The following is a 21,361-nucleotide window of genomic DNA, read 5'->3' as shown; positions in this document are numbered from 1 at the left end:
ATCTGGTTGGGGGTGAACTTCTCGTCGTATTGTATCATAGCCTTTGCATTCACCCCCAGAAACTATGTCTCCAAGAGTTTTTATCCCCAGCTGCGCCCACCTGGCAACATCTGGGAGTAAATATGGGGGAAGATAGGTATTGCCCGTTAACGGAGTATGCAGAGACCAGGCGGTAGAAGTACCCCAGGCCTGTTTTTGAGACTTCTTAAAGGCTTGTACCACCGTAGACACATAGGAGTAATCGTGACATAGTTAGGTGAGATACCTCAATAGAGAAGTTTAGCAAGAACCTCAAGGGAGCCTATTATTGCGGCCTCTAAGACCACTGCTGAGTTACTCAAATCAGGAACCAACCACTAATGGGCATAGACCTTTGCTGTTTCCAAAGACACTACAATTTGTTTACTACTTTTTCATACATTATCATGCTGGACCTCCAAGTTAGTAAATAGTCATCTCACATTAATATTTGTGGGTATAAAGCCTGTCTAATCCAGGTGTAATAGTTCAGACGCGACTAATTTAAGTCAGTTGGCAAAGATCTTGGCAAAGATCTTTACATCGCAGTTAGGTAGGGATATGGGCCAGTAAGAATTGCGTCAGGGGGTTTACCTTCCATAAGGATTAGGGTGATATAAGTATCATAGCAGAGTCAGGTAGAGCTTTTGTTCTAATAATCCCACGGAAAAGGTCTAACAGTTTAGGGGCCAGGAAGTCAACATATTTCTTATACCATTCTATTGGGATTCCATCCGGGCCAGGCTTTTTGCCCGTGGGGAACCCATAAATCGCTTCTTTAATTTCATCAAGCGTGATATCTTGGTCTAGCGGAAAAACTAGGTCTGGGTACCTCTGGAAAATCGACTGTGTTTAAGTATTCTTTAAAGGAGAATTCAACCCCTTATTTAAACCTACCCCCCTACCCTACATAGACCCCCTCCAGGCTAGCTGCTACCCCGGGTGTATGCCCCTAACTTTTTACTTACCCCTCGGTGCAGATTCAGGGCATCGGAGTTCACAGCCACCATTGTCTTCTTCTGTAATCTTCGGGTCTTCTTCTGGCGCTTCAGCAATTTTCATGAATTTCAGCCCATGCGCAGTTGTTCTGGACCAGCAGACTGCTCCAACTGCACATGTGCCGATATGGCAATTACTTCCTGAAGATTACCGAAGAGTAGAAGATGGTGCCCGTGAACTCCGCTAGACAGAATCTGCACCGAGAGGTAAGTAAAAAGTTAGGGGCATTTACCCAGGTAGCATCTAGGCTGGGGGGGAGGAGGGAGGGGGGTCTATGTAGGGTAGGGTTTTTTTTAATAAGGGGTTGAATTCTCATTTAAGTCCCTCTAGTGAGATGTCTGGGGTGATTGATATGTAGATTGAAAATACTTCTAAAATTGTTATGTCACACCCCCTGGCTAGTAGGGCCAACAATTTCCCATTTTTATCTCCCTTATAGTACCAAGCAGCCACTCTGTAAAGTTCACAAGTGAATATTTTTCTATTAAGAGTAAATCAACATCCCTCTGAGCAGTTTGCATAACCTGTTTAGTTGCATCAGATTTGTTTAGTTCTTCTTCTGCTCTAGCTAGAGTATTTCAGGTAAGAGTAAGAGCCTGCTCCCCTCTCTGCGGGTTAATTTAATCAGGGAGATACATGCACCCCTTGTATAGGCCCTACCAGCATCCCACCCATCGTATAGTCCTCTGCAGTGCCCTGTTTAGCTCCCAATATTGTGTCAGCGGGGGGGGATCGCTCACTCATTTTGGGATTAGCTATCCTCTTGGGGGGTAGTCTTCATTTATCCCCTTGGCCTTGAGGGGTCCTACCCAGGGACAATGACAGGGGGCATGATCAGAACACATCCTACTGTTTCATTATTATAGAGAAAAAGGGAATCATTTTTAATAATTTTAAATATTTTATTAAAATGGTGTCTGAAATCATTTAGAATTTTCTGGATAACAAGTTTCCCTTAACTGTAAAAATGCCTCAAAAAAAATCAAATGCATTGAATTTGTATTCAACTCATCATATTCAATGGCTTTACCAACTGTCAAAAACATTTTTGATAAACTCGAATTGAAAAAATCTTTAATTTTGCTTTGGACAACTCTCGTGGACTTCTACATGAACTTGGCAGCTTTTAGATGCCAGATTTTTACATTCATTTTATTTGCCTTCTGATTATTTCCAGCTTTCAAATAAGGGTCACTGAGTCCATCTAAAAAAACAAATGCTTTGTAAAGCTACAAATGTATTGTTATTGCTACTTTATATCACTAATCTTTCTATTCAGGCCCTCTCCTATTCATATTCCAGTCTCTTCTTCACATTGCAAATTGTGAACCACCCCTTTAAGATGTCATGCATAAAGTCCACAGATGGAAATGTTGAATAAATCATAAATTCAGCTCTTTACAGCACAAGACCTGCAAGTGCAGTCGTTTTATTTTCTTTCTACTTTTATTCCAAGGAAAATAGGAATCTCTGAATCATATATATGTGTATTATTGACGCTATGTTTGTTGGTTTAGTTTAAAAACAGACATGATCTTTGGTAAGTATTAGAAAAATGAAACCATTTTATTAAATATAGCAAAACAAAAATAAAAGATGATCCTTTCAGATATATATGCATTATATAATTAAATATGGTTTCATTTCATAGCTAGACATTTGCTTCATAAAAGTTCAATGAAAATGTAGAAGAGTGTAACTCCGTATGTACTGTACTACTGTAAATCAAGTTTCATAGAAATTATTGTATTATTAGCATACTATTTAGAAAATAGTTATTAAAGTTAAACAATATCCCAAGAAAATGTATTCTGTATTTGCTTGTTCCTTGGCAGTATAAACCAACTCTGTAAGTATTTGAAAGCTTTTTATGCCATTTTTCTGCAAGCCCAGTTCCTCGACCTAGAAAACAAAAAACAAACAAGTGTTAGCTATTTGATGATTTATACATATGAATGTAACAGTTCATTCATACTATTTCCTGCAGCATCAATGAGGCACCTAATAAAAGACCATACATTTCAAATTAAGAAAATGTTTGAACATATTTAGTTGTGAGATTATGGGTGAAATCTGTGGTTTTGTTATATAATAATACTACCTTTACACATGATTATGCTGCACTGTGACGTGATGGAGGTTAAAACTAAGTTGTACAATAAGTAATTTAAGAACCAGTAACATAAAAACACTTTATATATATATATATATATATATATATATATATATATATATATACACATCAGTGCTTGAGTTGGGGTGGGATGCGGCGGGATGGCATGCCGTTACTTTTTTATAATGACCGTTCTCCATCCCGCCAGGCGGGATGGAGCGATTGTTAATACCGGAGCTATGTTTTTGTAGACTGAAAGGTGATCTGTCCAATTATATGAGAAGCGCCAAATATTTGACACCCTATTGGCTGGGTGGGCCCTGAATGCTAATAAATAGTTGCGCACTGCAGGCACGCCAGACACGCAGCATGAGGAGGGTGTGGAGTGGTGCTGCAGGAGTGTGAGGGCTGGGCCTGGCTGCAGTCAATCTTGGCTGATGTAAATAAACGGTTTACTATTACCTGTCCTGCGGTCCACAATCTCCTGCTGAGTCAAGGGAATCTGGAATCCACTTGCGTGGATGAACTCAGCATGTGCCTTTTCACTGTGTGGGGTTTGCTGTGGGTCATGGGTCCCATGAGCTGCGCAGAGAGTGCCCCTAGTTAGTTCACAGGTACATTCGGACAGGGGGGGCAACAATGGTTGCACCTCTGTGTCCCACTGCGCAGCCAACCCTTTGCCCTGCTGTTACCATTCTATTTACCTCCCCTGCCTCCTGCTGATGTGAGGAGGACATCTTTATTCTGGCACGCACGTGGCAACTCCTGATTGTTATGTAATTTTGATGCAAAGCAGCAAAGGCATATAAAAATGTCCAGGGACCTAAAAACCATTTCCATTGCGATTTTTTTTTTTATTTTGTGGATTTTTTATTATTAAGTTATTGGCTTTTTTATTCAGCTGTCCAGTTTGCAGTTTCAGCCACCTGGTTGCTAGGTTCCAAGTTACCCTAGCAACCATGCATTGATTTGAATTTTAACACAGATGCCTACAACAATGTTTAAATTGTATTTTTTAATGTGCCAATTAATTTGAAAACCATAAATATGGGAGTTTAATTTTAGTATGATTTAGAGCGATATTCTTAGACAATTTGCAATTGGTTTTTAATTTTTTATTATTTGTGGTTTTTGAGTTATTTTGCTTTTTTATTCAGCAGCTAGCAATTTCAACAGTTTGCTAGGATACAAATTACCCTAGCAACGATGCATTGATTTGAATTGAGTGTGGATTGTTTTTATTTTCTTATAATGAATTAATTCTTATATCTAGAGTAGATCAATTTATTTATTGCACCACACTTTTTAAATAGGTCCTTATCTGACTTATGAAATGTTATTATATTCATTAATTCTGTGAATGCACTTTATTCATTGCTACTTTTAAGTAGCACGCTATATTGATTGTGGATCCTATTAATTTCACCTGAGTAAGTCTGATTATGAACTTGTATTGGAATGAATTTAAATATTAGCGATTAGCTTGATAACATTCATTTGAAATATGCACTAAATAGCACTTTATATTTAATTAGTCTGGGAATTGATGGGTCCTGTTTAAAATATTTATGTATGAAATAATTGGGCTGCACTGCACTTTAATTTAAGTCTGTGATAAGGGAACTTCAGTTTGCCCTTCTTTTGCACCGATGTACAATCCGGATTCCTTTCATGTCCCCTATGCACAGTCTCTGCTGCTGTGACTCTGACCTCCCCTTTTGTGTGACAGTCTGTGATGGGGAAAATGATGAGATTTAGAGGTTGGCTGGTTGGTTGGGGCATACTAGATGATACACCGATAGATAGATACTAGATAGATAAATAGATAGATACTAGATAGAAATAGATAGATGATGGATAGATAATAGACAGATAGAAAGAGATGATAGATAAGATAGATAATTGACAGATAAATTGATAGAAAGAAAAAGATGATAGATAGAGATGATAAATAGACAGATAGATAACAGACAGATAGATATATAGATAGATACTAGATAGAAATAGATAGATGATAGATAGATAATAGACAGATAGATAGAAAGAGATGATAGATAAGATAGATAATAGACAGATAAATAGATAGAAAGAAAGAGATGATAGACAGATAATAGACAGAATCTATCATCTATCGATTTATCTATTATCTATCATCTATTTCTTTCTATCTATTTATCTGTCTTATCTATCTATTGTTTATCATCTCTTTCTATCTATCTGTCTATTATCTATCTGTCATCTATCTATCTCTATCTAGTATCTATCTATTTATCCATCTTGAATCTATCATTCTATCTATCTATCTATCTATCTATCTATCTATCTATCTATCTATCTATCTAAAGATAGATATCTAGGATCTATCATCTATTTTAGATGCTAGATACTTGATATATATCTATATAATACACAAAAGCCATGAATATCCTGTAAATTATATCCTTATAAACGGTGAGTAGTGATGTCATCAGTTATAAATGGTGAGTAGTGATGTCATTTCTGTCACATGTCTCACTAAAATTCGTGTATTATAATAAATAAAGTACCCCCAGTTGTAAAATATGAGGATATTATAAGTTAATGGTCATGAAACTCCTCGGTAACTTATAATATCCTTATATTTTCAAGAGGGGGTACTTTATTCACTATATATAGAACGAGATAGATTATAGATAAGAGATACTAGATAGATAAATAGATAGAGATACTAGATAGATACAGATAGAATGATAGATACAAGATAGATAAATAGATAGATACTAGATAGAGATAGATAGATGATAGATAATAGACAGATAGATAGATACTAGATAGAGATAGATAGATGATAGATAGATAATAGACAGATAGATAGAAAGAGATGATAAATAATAGATAGATAATCATAACACAGATAGATAGAAAGAAAGATGATAGAGATGATAGATAATAGATAAAGAGACAGATAAAGAGAGAGATGACAGATGGATAGAGGATTATTAGATGATAGATAGAAAGAGAGATAGTGATAGATAAAGGGGCTTGAGGGTTTGCAATCATAACTAGACAGAAGCATTGCCACTAACAACAGTATTAGTAAAGTACACTGTGTCACTGAGAGGAGCAGTTGTGTTTGGCAGAGCACCAGACCAGACTGCAGCACTGGGAGAAGCAGCTCTCAGATGCCCCAACCAACCAGCCAACCTCTAAATCTCATCATTTTCCCCATCACAGACTGTCACACAAAAGGGGAGGTCGGAGTCACAGCAGCAGAGCCTGTGCATAGGGGACATGAAGGGAATCCGGATTGTACATCGGTGCAAAAAAAGGGCAAACTGAAGTTCCCTTATCACAGACTTACATTAAAGTGCAGTGCAGCCCAATTATTTCATACATAAATATTTTAAACAGGACCCATCAATTCCCAGACCAATTAAATATAAAGTGCTATTTAGTGCATATATCAAATGAATGTTATCAAGCTAATCGCTAATATTTAAATTTAATAATTAGACTCACTCAGGTGCAATTAATAGGATCCACAATCAATATAACGTGCTACTTAAAAGTAGCAATGAATAAAGTGCATTCACAGAATTAATGAATATAATAACATTTCATAAGTCAGATAAGGACCTATTTAAAAAGTGTGGTGCAATAAATAAATTGATCTACTAGATATAAGAATAAATTCATTATAAGAAAATAAAAACAATCCACACTCAATTCAAATCAATGCATCGTTGCTAGGGTAATTTGTATCCTAGCAAACTGTTGAAATTGCTAGCTGCTGAATAAAAAAGCAAAATAACTCAAAAACCACAAATAATAAAAAATTAAAAACCAATTGCAAATTGTCTCAGAATATCGCTCTAAATCATACTAAAATTAAACTCCCATATTTATGGTTTTCAAATTAATTGGCACATTAAAAAATACAATTTAAACATTGTTGTAGGCATCTGTGTTAAAATTCAAATCAATGCATGGTTGCTAGGGTAACTTGGAACCTAGCAACCAGGTGGCTGAAACTGCAAACTGGACAGCTGAATAAAAAAGCCAATAACTTAATAATAAAAAATCAACAAAATAAAAAAAAAAATAAGAAATTGCAATGGAAATGGTTTTTAGGTCCCTGGACATTTGTATATGCCTTTGCTGCTTTGCATCAAAATTACATAACAATCAGGAGTTGCCACGTGTGTGCTAGAATAAAGATGTCCTCCTCACATCAGCAGGAGGCAGGGGAGGTAAATAGAATGGTAACAGCAGGGCAAAGGGTTGGCTGCGCAGTGGGACACAGAGGTGCAACCATTGTTGCCACCCCTGTCCGAATGTACCTGTGAACTAGCTAGGGGCACTCTCTGTGCAGCTCATGGGACCCATCACCCGCAGCAAACCCCACACCGTGAAAAGGAGTTCATCAACGCAAGTGGATTCCAGATTCTCACCCCTTAACGCCTCACCCTCCGGACCAGGCCACCATCAATCTGTTCCGTAGCGCATTTGTTGTGCGCCTGCGGCAGCCGCGGCGGCAACGCATGTCGGCCAGGCCCAGCCAGTAAGGGCTGGGTAAAAGAAATTAATGGGCTGGTGACCGGATGCGGAGGTTCAGGTAGCGCGGGGCCCGGCAATTAGCACTATAATATTTGCCAGGAAGTCAGACAAAATTTGCCCAAACACCCCCCACCCTTGACTCAGCAGGAGATTGTGGACCGCAGGACAGGTAATAGTAAACCGTTTACTTACATCAGCCAAGATTGACTGCAACCAGGCCCAGCCCTCACACTCCGGCAGCACCACTCCACACCCTCCTCACGCTGCGTGTCTGGCGCGCATGCAGTGCGCAGCTATTTATTAGCATTCAGGGCCCGCCCAGCCAATAGGGTGTCAAATATTTGGAGCTTCTCATATAATTGGACAGATAACCTGTCAGTCAGTGTCGGACTGGCCCGGCAGGATACCGGGAAAAAACCCGGTGGGCCCCGACCCTCGTGGGCCCCCGCCGGGCCAGAACCCTTCTCCAGATATTTCCAATCGGCAAAAATACATTTTTTTTTCGGGCGATGCGCGCCGAGTGGCGTGCCGAACGGCGTTCTTGCGCATGCGCGCCGAGCGGCGCTGTTGCGCATGCGCGCCGAGCGGCGCTGTTGCTGGCCCGACGCGTTTTAGTAGGGGGGCGGGGGGTCGGAGGGGGGCCCCTGGACAGCAGTCCCGGTGGGCCCCGGGCCCCCCAGTCCGACCCTGCTGTCAGTCTACAAAAACAGCGCCAAAAAAAGGGGGAAAAAAACATAGCTCCGATATTAACAATCGCTCCATCCCGCCTGGCGGGATGGAGAACGGTCATTTTAAAAAAGTAACAGCATGCCATCCCGCCGCATCGCGCCCCAATTCAAGCACTGCCTATATCCTACTTTGCTATCAGAACACAACACAAACACCTGCTGGAGAAGATCTGCGAGGAACAATATACTGCCATTTTAACACTAAAAATGCTTTTACATCAAATTTACCATAGGCTATGTATAAGGGTGATTTGATATGCTCGTATATGCCACATCCTACTTAAAAGGGTTGTTCGCCTTTGGGTTAACCTTTAGTCTGATGTAGAGAGTGATATTCTGAGACAATTTGTAATTTGGTTTTTACTTTTTATTATTTGCGTTTTTGAGCTATTTAGCTTCTTTTTCAGCAGCTCTCCAGTTTGCAATTTGAGCAATCTGGTTGCTAGAATACAAATAATCCTAGCAACCATGCATTCATTTAAATGAGAGACTGGAATATGAATAGGAGAGGGCCTGAATAGAAGATGAATAATAAAAAGTAGCAGTAACAATATATGTGTAGCCTTTAAAGGAGAATTCAACCCCCTAGGGGCAAAAATCCCTTCCCTGCATAGGCCCCCCTCCCGGCCTACCTCCCCCCCCGAGCAAATGCCCCTAACTTGTTACTTACCCCTCCTTCTAGGTCCACTCCAGCGGAGTTCACGGCAGCCATCTTCTCCCGAGCGCTCTTCTTCCTGTAGTCATCGGCATTTGGTGGCGCATGCGCAGTAGGAGGCATTTGCTGGTTCTGATCTACTGTGAATGCGCCGAAAGTCACAAAGTTTCAGAAAAAGAAATTGGAAACTTCGTGACTTTCGGGCGCATGCGCAGTAGCTCCGTACCATTAAATGCCTTCAACTGTGCTTGCGCCCGAAAGTCACAAAGTTTCCTATTTCTTTTTCGGAAACTTTGTGACTTTCAGCGCATTCGCAGTAGATCAGAACCAGCAAATGCCTCCTACTGCGCATGCACCACCAAATGCCGATGACTACAGGAAGAAGAGCGCTCGGGAGAAGATGGCTGCCGTGAACTCTGCTGAAGACCAATTGAAAAGTTGCTTAGAATTGGCCATTCTATAACATATTAAAAGATAACTTGAAGGTGAACCACCCCTTTAAATAGCTGGTATCAATTGTAAACTGTGTGTGACTGTTACCTGTCCAAGCAGAGTAATTATATAGCCAAGGTTCTTGTAAGCACCACCGACGAGGGTGCTGTAATGTTATCCCAGAGAGTTGTAGTTGATCGAGAACAGGCAAAAGTTTTGCCTGTTCTTGTTCAACTACAACTCCCTGAAATAGCTGGGTATGTCACAATATTGCAATAAAACCAGTGTCTGACAATAACAGCAGTAAAGAAGAACTCTAGTGCAAAACACTCTCAAGCAAGCACGGATAAAATGTATATAGGGAAATATCAAATGGTAAATGAAGCATGAGTGCAATAATGCATTCGTTTATAAACAGGACTCGAAAATTCGAACCTTCATGAATTCTTCTTTGTCGAAGCACATAGAGGGAGAGCACAGTGGAAGCTGCATCATAACTCTCTCTATCAGGCTCCTTCCGCTGTGGCATACGTCAAACTTCACAGCACATCAGCACTTCTGTCAACTACTCTCCTATAGCCAAGGAGGAAAGAACCGAGATTCAGATAGGTCTGTGTTACAGCAGCGACACCTTCAGGGTCCAGCAGTAATTACAATAGCCTCGCTCATACAGATTGCTGACTACAGCCTAAATACGGGAAAGGGATATCCATCACACGTGATGTTTCTCTTTTTTGCCTCGATAGTCGATACCAGGCCCAGACTGGCCATCTGTGAGTTCAGGACAATTCATGAATGGATGGTCTGTTTGTAATATAAATGGGCCAGACAGGGGCCTTTCTATTATGTAAATTGGCTGTCCTAGTCAAGGCCCTATCGAGGATGGCCCGCCCAACCCTATCCTCACTAACCAATTAAAGAGAACTGCACAGAGGCAGGCATTTCATAGCGTGGGAAGCTGACTGTGCACATCTTGGAAGCAGCAGCTTTTTCAGGCTAGGCCAGGTTAGGCAAGTGAAGTTAGGAATGAAGCTTTTTTGTAGCGATAGCACAACTCATGTGCTTGAAGTGTAGGAAAGCTTTTGGGGCAAATTCACTAACCTTCAATAATTCGCCAGCGACGGCTTCGCTCACAGCACAACTCTTCGGCAGGCGTAAATTTGCCAGGGACAAAAAATCCGAAGTTGAGTCCAGGGTGCCGAACTCTGGTGAAGTTGCGCTAGCGTTATTGCGCCAAGCGAAGTTACACTGGCGTTGGCTAATTTGCATATTGCGGGAAGTTAAAGTTGAATGGACGTATATGTTGCAGCAACATTACACTACACAAGCCCAGGAAACATTAATAAAATACAGTTGTTATATTGCCCTACACATGTGCCCAGTGTATAGTTTATGTGCCATATGTTAGGAAATGTAGGGGGGAGCCTGGGTACCATAAATGTTTTTACGGACTTTTGCAGCCTATCACCCTGAAAAAGTAAAAGACGCCAGTGTCAGTGGTGTAACTACCGGGGGAGCAGGGGGTGCAATTGGGCCAGGGCCCGCACCCCCTCAGGGCCCCCCGGCAGCTTGCACGTCACTGGATTCCAGCCGAAAATAGCGTACGGAGGGGGGGTGGGGGGCCCGGCTGCGTGTCCCGCGCCAGGGCCCCTCCCCCTCTAGTTACGTTACTGGCCAGCGTTTTTTGGGACTAAGAAACATTTTCAACTATTTTTTGAGGAAGTCCTATCCAACTCTATTGCACCTTGCCTGGTCTGAGGTGGCGAAGGAAAGACTGGCGCAAGAAGTTTCGTTCAGTAAAATCCGCATCTTAGTGAATTTGCGTAGTTACGTCCCTTCGCCAGAGCACAACTTCACCAGGCGTAAGGGAGCGAATAAATAACTACTTGTCTATCTTCTTCGCTAGCAAAGTTACACCTGCTCCCGTTAGTAAATCGGTGAAGTAACTAAATGACGTCACGCTGGCGAATTTTCACTAACGGTCACTTCGCCCCTTAATAAATTTGCCCCTAGTTGTAACAATGAATGTAGCAGATTCTGCCTGCTGAGGAGGGGTGGGGCCAGCACAGAAGAAGCAATGTTCAGCCTGACAAGTAAAAAAAAAACCTGTGTGTTCACTTCACAAAACCCTGTAAACTGTTGCTTATTTCTAAGTTTATTGCTGTTTTCTGAGAGTTTCAGCAAGTATCTGGCATAGGCTATGTGTGCTAGGTTTCCTATTTTGATCCTGATAATTTTCAGTCCTTAAACCTGTGCCTGTAATTGGTATTTAACTATCACTTTCAACATTACAGCAATATTTTCAAGCCTGTAGGGCCACAGACTGATCAGTCTTAATTCAAAGGCTGGAGCTAGAGTCCTGCAGCAGGTCGGGTACCCACAAAAACCTGCGGCACCCTGCGGGTTTTGGTTAGAAGTTCCGGGTGTGGGTATAGACGTGTGTCTTCTCAATAGCGATTTTTACTCCTTTTTTCTGATCACGTCTACTTCCAATGATGTCACTTCCGGTCTACAATGACATCACGTCCTGTTTTACTCCTTTTCTTCTGAACACACCTACTTCCGATGATGTCACATCAGGTTTACAATGACAGCATTTCCTGTTTCTTGATGGTTAGCATGTCCGGGTTGCGGATAAGGTACTTGCGGGTCGGGTAGCTGGTAAGAATGTGGGTCCGGGTTGTGGATTGCAGGTTGTGGGTATTGGTCGAGTACTGGTTCAAAAAATGGACCCGCGCAGGACTGTAGCTGGAGCTATCTAGCACTTCTATTTACTACAAATACCACCCAACATTTTGAAAATCGAAAGGACATAATGTTTTGACCACGCCTGTTTTATAGCCCTACCCCTAATTACCATGTCAATTTTACAAAATTTGTCAGGTTATGGAAAGTTTGAACACATTTCTGGGGGTTTTAGGGTCATGTTTTATGTGTTATTACAGTTTTGCTAATGAAGGTGAATTGCCCTTTAAGCTGCAAGTCACAGTTTTCCAGAAAGACCTGCTTATTGTAAATAGTTACAATTGTTACTTTGCTTATCTTAAAAAAAATCGCGAAAAAAATCGGACAGCTGGGAGGTATGCTACACTTATATGCCACTTTAGTTAGTTTTTCAAGGGACATTAACAATATTGTTATTGCTATTGACTATATGGCCACTTATGAAGGGAGATGGTAAATGCATAATGGTTGAAAAAATGCTTAGTCACCGTTTCTGTCTTTTTCAGATCATTCCAAGCTCTTTCAGTTTTCTGATGAACCTTGTATAGTGCCCCTTTACTTTATGGTGAACGTTGTCAGCAATTGCACATGCTCTAATGAGTAAGCTAATTTCCTGTAATAATAATGTGTACAGTGCACCACTTGTTTGTTAAATGTAAGCTGAGTGTGTTAGATTTATTGCAACTGTTTGAGCACTATGGTTCAAGTAGCATTTTAATCATCAGATTGCTGTCAAGAAGAACTGCAGCAACCAAAACACTGTTAATTGCTTGGAAACACTTACCCTGCGAATTAACCCTCGATATTCGACTAGGAATTGAAATCCTTCGACTTCGAATATCGAAGTCGAAGGATTTAGCGCAAATTCTGCGATCGTACGATCGAAGGATTATTCCTTCGATCGAACGATTAAATCCTTCGAATCGAACGATTCGAAGGATTTAAATCCAACGATCGAAGGAATATCCTTCGATCAAAAAAACTTAGGCAAGCCTATGGGGACCTTCCCCATAGGCTAACATTGACTTCGGTAGCTTTTATCTGCCGAACTAGGGGGTCGAAGTTTTTTTTAAAGAGACAGTACTTCGACTATCGAATGGTCGAATAGTCGAACGATTTTTAGTTCGCATCCTTCGATTCGAAGTCGTAGTCGAAGGTCGAAGTAGCCCATTCGATGGTCGAAGTAGCCCAAAAAATACTTCGAAATTCGAAGTTTTTTTACTTCGAATCCTTCACTCGAATTTAGTGAATCGGCCCCTTAAACATTTCTTGACAAGAGCTTTGCAGCAGTTACAAATACATTATATGTAATGCCTGCCGGATTTACTGTGCACTCTACAAGAAATTCAGATGTTAAGAGTGTGCACAGTGTGTGTGCCGGTGGGGGAGAAGGCTGGCGGTGCTGTCAGAGGTGCTGCCCTCAGGTGGTGGTGCCCCAGAAGTTACCAGGGGTGGAAAAAAAGCTGCTCTTGACTACTTTAAGGGTGGAACTCCACGGGCGATTTCGGGCCAATCCAATGCAGAATTTTAAGGGTGGTATGCAGCCAAGCTGCATCAGAATGACATACATGTATAAGCCGTGGAGACACGCAAGAGATTTGATCCCAACTTGCCCGTGATGTATGGATATCAGAAAATTGGAGGAAGGTGCGCTAAAACGTATACCTATACCTAAAAAGAAAAGAAGCAATCCCAAGAAGCAATCCCAATAGTGCAGTAGCCTTTTAACACGAATTGTAAATAGTATATCGGAACTATGTACAAAAATTGTGCGATCAGCGTGCCTTTCTATAACCGATGATTCTGTCTGTTTTTGTAGTGTGAGAGGCTGTGCCCATTGAGAAAAAACTGAAATAGGTGCGATTGTATGTGCGATTGAAGAGAGGAGCTAGGTAACGAGCGGATCTTTTCCCGATATGCCATTAACGAGCATGGCTATATTGGGGGTAATCTGAATGTTTGGCCGTACATCCGAACAATCCGATTACGATGCGCAATGGGCTCCGGGGGATCGGTCGGGTCAAAATCAAACCTGTCCGATTGACCTAAGGTCCGATCTCCGCCGGACAAAAGATGTTGGCACTCATCACACACGATCCAAAAATCGTACGGATCTGTGCGTCTATGGCCAGCTTTATGTATGCACTTACAGACTAATTTAAGACCAACGCGTTTCGTATTTGAAAATACTTCCTCAGGGGCAAAATTACCCACACTCCACTTCAGTGATATTTATCTGATCAGTGGGTGGTTCTATCAATTTGCATAATTAATACTTTTAATTTGTTAAAAGGAGAAAGAGCATTTAATATGTATCAATTTTTTTAAAATTATGTATAAAGATTTAAAAAAGAAGAAGGGGACCAGCTTGCACTTTGCTGATCAATAAATAAATAAATAATTAAGAAACAAATTAATCATTTAAAAAAGCATTTTAAATCAATTTAAATGTTCAAGCCTCTGGGTGTGAGTGTTTTTAATTTGTGGAGCCAGAAGGTTTCTTCTTTAGATATTAATTTAATTATATCACTCCCACGCCTTTTTCTGAACTATCCCCACAAAAGTTAATAAAGAAGGATCTGAATTATGGTGGATTATTTTGGCTTTTTGGATGGATATCAGCCCAAACATGCTAGAGTTTCAGGCCGATTTGCACATTGTTAGTTGGGAAGCTAATGGTAGGGACTGTCATAAAATATCAAGCAGAAAATTAGATTTGCTATATAAACTGATGCCACAGGGTGGATGTTTATATTCTGATGCTAACTGCACTGAACTTCTGAACTGCTGTGTAATGAGAATTGTAATTAATTACTAATAAACTGGCATGGTTTCCACTACCACCTCTATGCTGACGATACTCAGATCTATGGGGTATATTTATCAAAGAGTGAAGTTAATAGTGAAATTCCGCCACCCTCCATTCATTTCTATGGGATTTTTATAGGTGTATTTATCAAAGGGTGAACTTTCACTTTCACCCATTGATAAATACGCCTTTCAAAATCCCATAGAAATGAATTGAGAGCTGCGGAATTTCACTCTAGTGGCGGAACTTCACTCTTTGATAAATTTACCCCTATCTCTCCTCTCCTGATCTCAACCCAGAACTCCTAACTCGGGTCTCTCCTGCCTGACCACTATCTCTACTTAGATGTCGCAACACTACCTTAAATTAAACCTCTCTAAAACGGAAATGGTTCTTTTTCCTCCAACTAACACCAGTAACATCCCCGAAGTATCCAACATAGCTAACAACTACACTATCATCCTATCTCCCCAGGCCCAGTGCCTTGGGGTTATCCTATATTCTGCCCTCTCCTTAACTCCTCATATCCAGTCACTTACTACTAGACTACTGTAACTCTCTTTTAATTGGTCTTCCCCGCCAGAGACTGTCACCTCTCCAGTCCATAATGAACAGTGCCGCGAGGCTTGTACACCTTAGCAACCGCTCCTCCTCTGCTGTGCCACTCTGCTATTCCCTGCATTGGCTTCCACTATCTTTCAGAATTAAATTCAAATTAATGACCCTGACATTCAAAGAACTTCATAACTCTACCCCTAACTACATCTCTACATACTCACCCAACCGCTTACTACGCTCCTCTACTGACCTGCTACTCACCTCAGCAACCGCTCCTCCTCTGCCATGCCACTCTGTCAATCCCTGCAATGGCTTCCACTACCTTTCAGTACTAATAATCCTGACATTCATAGCACTTCATAACTCTTCCCCACCCTACATCTCTGAACTCATCTCTATATACTCACCCAACCCATTACTACACTCCTCTACTGACCTGCTACTCAACTCTTCTTTCATTACCTCGTAACATGCTCGCATTCAAGACTTTGCATGGGCTGCACCCCTCCTCTAGAATTCTCTCCCACGTTCTGCTTTCAAGAAATCAATTAAAACGCACTTATTTAGAGAAGCCTACCCTCACTCTGCTTAACTACCAAATGCAATACCATATACAGTACCACATCTCTTACCCACTTAATTCTGATCTTGCCCACTCCCACACCTTGTGTATTATTCCCTTTAGATTGTAAGATCTTTTTGCACAGGGCTATTCCTCACCTTTTGTATTGGTATTGGTTGTGATGTATGTAACTCCATATGTTCTATGTATATAATTCTTGTGGTTTAGTTGTATAAACACATTTAATTTACAGTGCTGCAAAATATGTTGTCGCTATATAAATACATACCGTATATACTCGAGTATAAGCCGATCCGAGTATAAGCCAAGGTACCTAATTTTACCTATGAAAACTGGGAAAACTTATTGACTCTAGTATAAGCCTAGACACAACTACAGCCCTGTCTCCCAGCAGCGCACATTCCGCCAAAGAGACCCCCCCAGCGATCAACCGGACTTCTTTGCAAAGTTGATGGTGACAGAGAATTGCCAAACGGATTACTGTGTGCATTGTCCCACTGTCCCACTACCATGTGCAGAGGGTGCTGTGTGATATTGCCATCACTGTTAATCTTTCATATAACCAACAGAGGGCACTGTGTGATATTGCCATCACTGTTAATCTTTCATATAACCAACAGAGGGCGCTGTGTGATATTGCAGTCACTGTTATTCTTTCATATAACCAACAGAGGGCGCTGTGTGATATTGCAGTCACTGTTATTATTTCATATAACCAACAGATGGCGCTGTATGATATTGCAGTCACTGTTATTCTTTCATATAACCAACAGAGGGCGAACTGTTATTTTTTCATATAACCAACAGATGGCGCTGTGTGATATTGCAGTCACTGCTATTCTTTCATATAACCAACAGAGGGTGCACTGTTATTCTTTGATATAACCAACAGAGGGTGCTGTGTGATATTGCAGTCACTGTTATTCTTTGATATAACCAACAGATGGCGCACTGTTATTCTTTCATATAACCAACAGAGGGCGCACTGTTATTCTTTCATATAACCAACAGAGGGTGCTGTGTGATATTGCAGTCACTGTTATTCTTTCATATAACCAACCGAGGGCGCGCTGTTATTCTTTTATATAACCAACAGAGGGTGCTGTGTGATATTGCAGTCACTGTTATTCTTTCATATAACCAACAGAGGGCGCACTGTTATTCTTTCATATAACCAACAGAGGGCGCTGTGTGATATTGCAGTCTCTCCCAAAGCGAACTGTTGGTATAGGAATGATTAAAAGTGACTGCAATCTCAGCTACTGCCCGCTGACCCGAATATAAGCCGAGGTAGACTTTTTCAGCACATTTTGGATGCTGAAAAACTCGGCTTATATATATATATATATATATATATATATATATATATATATATATATATATATATATATATATATATATATTCTTGCGCTGTTTGGCGCCCTTTACTTTACTGCTAAAGAGCTATGGTACATAACATACAACATTTCTGCCCTACTTTTTTTTTTAAGATTTAAATCTCCTTTAATGTGTCTAGGGATAATTTGTTCCCAGATGAGCCAGCTTCATAGAATGTGAACATTTTGGAGTAGGAACTGTTAAGCTAACTTTTAGTATGTTATAGAAAGTTTCAATTCTAAGCAACTTTTCAATTGGTCTTCATTATTTATTTGTTATGGTTTTTTAATTATTTGCCTTCTTCTTTTGACTCTTTTGACTCTTTCTTTTGATGTCCCCATCTAAAAAACAAATGTTCTTTGAGGCTACAACTTTATTGTTATTGCAATTTTCTGTTACTCATCTTTCTAATCATGTCTTCTCCTATTCATATTCTAGTCTCGTATTCAAATCAGTACATGGTTGCTGGGGTAATTTGGACCCTAGTAGATTGCTCAAATTTCAAACTGGAGAGCTGCTGAATAAGAAGCTGAATAGCTCAAAAAACACAAATCATAAAAACTGAAAACCAATTGCAAATTGTCTCACAATATCACACTCTTTACATCATACTAAAAGTTAACAACCCCATTTAACTGTGAACTGAAATTCCTAATAGTTATTTATCAACCTCTCTAATTTTTCTCTTATTCATATTAAAGGGAAACAATCATAAAATCATATACATGCTGAAAAGCTTATGTAAAATAATGCAATTTTATCAAAATATGTGTTTTTTTCACCATTTAAGAGATAATGCATTAGTGTTGCCATTTCTATTTCTGAACGAAAAAACTCTGGCACTCAAGGCAAGTGAAATGCAGGGTTCCCCCTTGCTTTATTTCTTGTGCTGCCCTTTGTATTTTAACCTCGCTACTGACAGCTAGGGTTGCCATCTTTGCTGGAAAAAAATACCGGCCTTCCTATATATTTATCTTTTTTCCCTATTAATAACATTGGGATCAACCATCATTTTTACCACCCAGGTGACAACCCTACTGACAGCTCACCAAATTCCTTGTTGCCGACTTCAAGATGGGAGCAGGGTCGGACTGGGGGGCCCAGGGCCCACCGGGACTGCTGGTCAAGGGCCCCCCGCCCCCCTACTGCGCCGCACCGAGTTCGGCCGCTCGAACGCCGCCATGCGCATGCGCGAGCGGCGCTTCTCGTGCGCATGTGCGAGCGGCAAAGCGCATCGGCGAAAACTTTTTTTCCCAAAATTTTTATATGTAGAGGGGGTCTGGCCCGGCGGGGGCCCACCGGGTTTTTTCCCGGTGTCCCGCCGGGCCAGTCCGACACTGGATGGGAGAAACATATGCTTTAGCCAATAGTGGAATCGCTTTGATGGAGGAATCACAGCACTTCTTACATTGGACCCCCAACATGACACTAAGCTTCTGGATGTGTCCCCCAAGGCCCACCATGCACACACTTGCATGCACATGTTCACCTTCTTTTTTCCATCAGTCTTCATCGTTGCACTGCTGTGTTTCAAAAAGGCTCCGTGGAGGGGGCTGGCACACCCTGTAGTCCAGGTAATTATATCGCTGTATATCAATGTAACAATTTTTTCGAGTGCAGCACAATCAGCACATGCTCCTTCAACATTAGAAAAACTCACCTGGCTCAGAAGATGTTACTGTCAAGCAATATCACTCACTCCCTCCACCAATTATAAAGATAAAGTGGCAGAAGTTTTTTTTCTGCAGCTTTTTTTTTTTTTTACTGTTTTATTTTTTTTTTTGCTCAAAAAAAAATTTGTTTTATTTTGTTTACCAGGTGTACAACAGATATATGCATGGTTGATAGTATTTTACAATTCAAAGTCATATGTATATAGAGTAATGCTTAGCAGTACAGGATCAGGTTCACATGCATGGAGGGTACCATAATACAGTACAGATTTATAGGTAGGTGCATAAACAACAGTTCTGGGGACTAATAGTGTTTGGTTGACAACAAGGGACCTGTAGTTCCAGAGGGCTCTATGTTGCCCCACCCAACCCTATCTGTGGCCTAGACCTTACTAACACCAAGAAGAGCATTCTCCATTTAGTTTGGATTTTCAGTCCACCATTGCCAGATATTAATGAACTTGCCGAGGTGACCTTGCTTGGACCCTATTGCATACTCCACTGTGGCAAGGTCTGACATTGCTCTGTGCCACTCCTGTATAGTAGGGGGGGAAATGTCTTTCCAGTGTAGGTTGAGGATTCTCCTAGCTTGGAATAGGGCTTTGGTTATGAAAACTTTCTTGGGGAATTCCAGGTTAGTGTTTAGGTCCAGAGTCAGTAGGCATGACCTGGCCAAACAATCACTCCACCCGGGGGCAGCCCTCGTTAGCCAGTCACATACATCTCCCCAATACTGTCTAATGCTCGCACATTCCCATAGTGTATGCAACAGGGTGGCTATTTCTGTCCCGCACCTTGGACATATTGGGGATGGAAGTACCTTCATTCTGTATAGTCTCTGTACAGTAAAGTATGACCTGTGTATTAGGTAGAGCTGTTGTAGGTGGTGGCGAGGAGACATGGAGACCAGAAGTGGCGTGGTCATAAGCCATTTCCATTGTTCATCAGTGATGACCCCTAGGTCTGTTTCCCAAGTCTCTCTAGTTGGGAAGGTCCTATCATTGTGTGTTTTTTCCTGCATCCTTTTATAAATTTTAGAAACCTTACCCCTTTGGTTGTGATCTGCTAGTATGTCCATTATTGGTGAGTTTGCTAACTGAATATGTTGCTTGGAGGATTGGGATTTTAAGATAGAGCTCAGTCTGTGGTGCATTAGCCATTGTGCTTGGGGGAGGTTTCTCTCGCTCTGGAGTTCATGGAAGGTCCTGACGTTACCTTCGGACCACACATCTTCGAGAGTTGTGAGGCCTAGATCTAACCATACCTGGGGTGGGTTAAAGGGGACTAAGCCTGGAAATACCCCGTTGCCCCATATGGGAGTCTGTGGCAAGAGGTTCGTATATCGGATTGTTGCATGGGCTAGATGCAGGATTTTCCCCTGCAGTTTAGATAATGAGGAGACTGGGCCTCTGGGTTTTTTCACCAGGAGGGCTCGCCAGGGGTGTTCTAGACATTTTGTGGCCTGGGTCCACATGTTGTAGAGAGGTGGAGAGATTTTCTGATGCAACATGGGTGAGATATGGGTAAGTTGAGCGGCTAGATAGTATAGGTGGAGGTCGGGAAAAGCCATACCTCCCTGGTCTCTCGCTCTCATCAGGTTTGTGAGGCGAAGCCTAGCTCTCGACTTGCCCCATATGAATTTGTTCAACAACGTATTGATTTTCAAAAAAGTTGCCTTAGGGATGTATACTGGGGAGTGCCATAGGGTGTACAGGAGCTTAGGTAGTATGAACATTTTTGTCAGGTGGATTTTACCTGCAGGGCCCAGTGGAAGCGAGCTCCAAGATTTACATTTGTCTTGCACCCATCCTATCAATGGGTTCACGTTGAGTGCCTTGAACTGATCGAGGGGGAGTGCAATTTTAACTCCTAGGTACGTGAACTCAGAGGCAATATGGAGGGGGCAGGTGGTTGGAGGCCCTGCTCTGCCTTGCTTGTCTACCAGGAAAAGCGTTGACTTGGTGCTGCTGGTAATTAACCCCGATATTTCCCCAAAGTCGTGCGTAAGTGTCATCAGGGCCTCGACAGAGGGGCCCGTGTCCCCCAGGTATACCAGGGTGTCGTCAGCGTATAGCTGGATTTTGTTGTCTGGCCCACTGCCACCTAAGCCCCTGATTTGAGGGTGGAGCCTGACTGCCTGGGCAAAAGGTTCGATG

This window comes from Xenopus laevis, chromosome 5L, assembly GCF_017654675.1.
Source record: "Xenopus laevis strain J_2021 chromosome 5L, Xenopus_laevis_v10.1, whole genome shotgun sequence".
Classification (NCBI taxonomy): Eukaryota; Metazoa; Chordata; class Amphibia; order Anura; family Pipidae; genus Xenopus; species Xenopus laevis.
Note: the sequence above shows the minus strand (reverse complement) of the source record.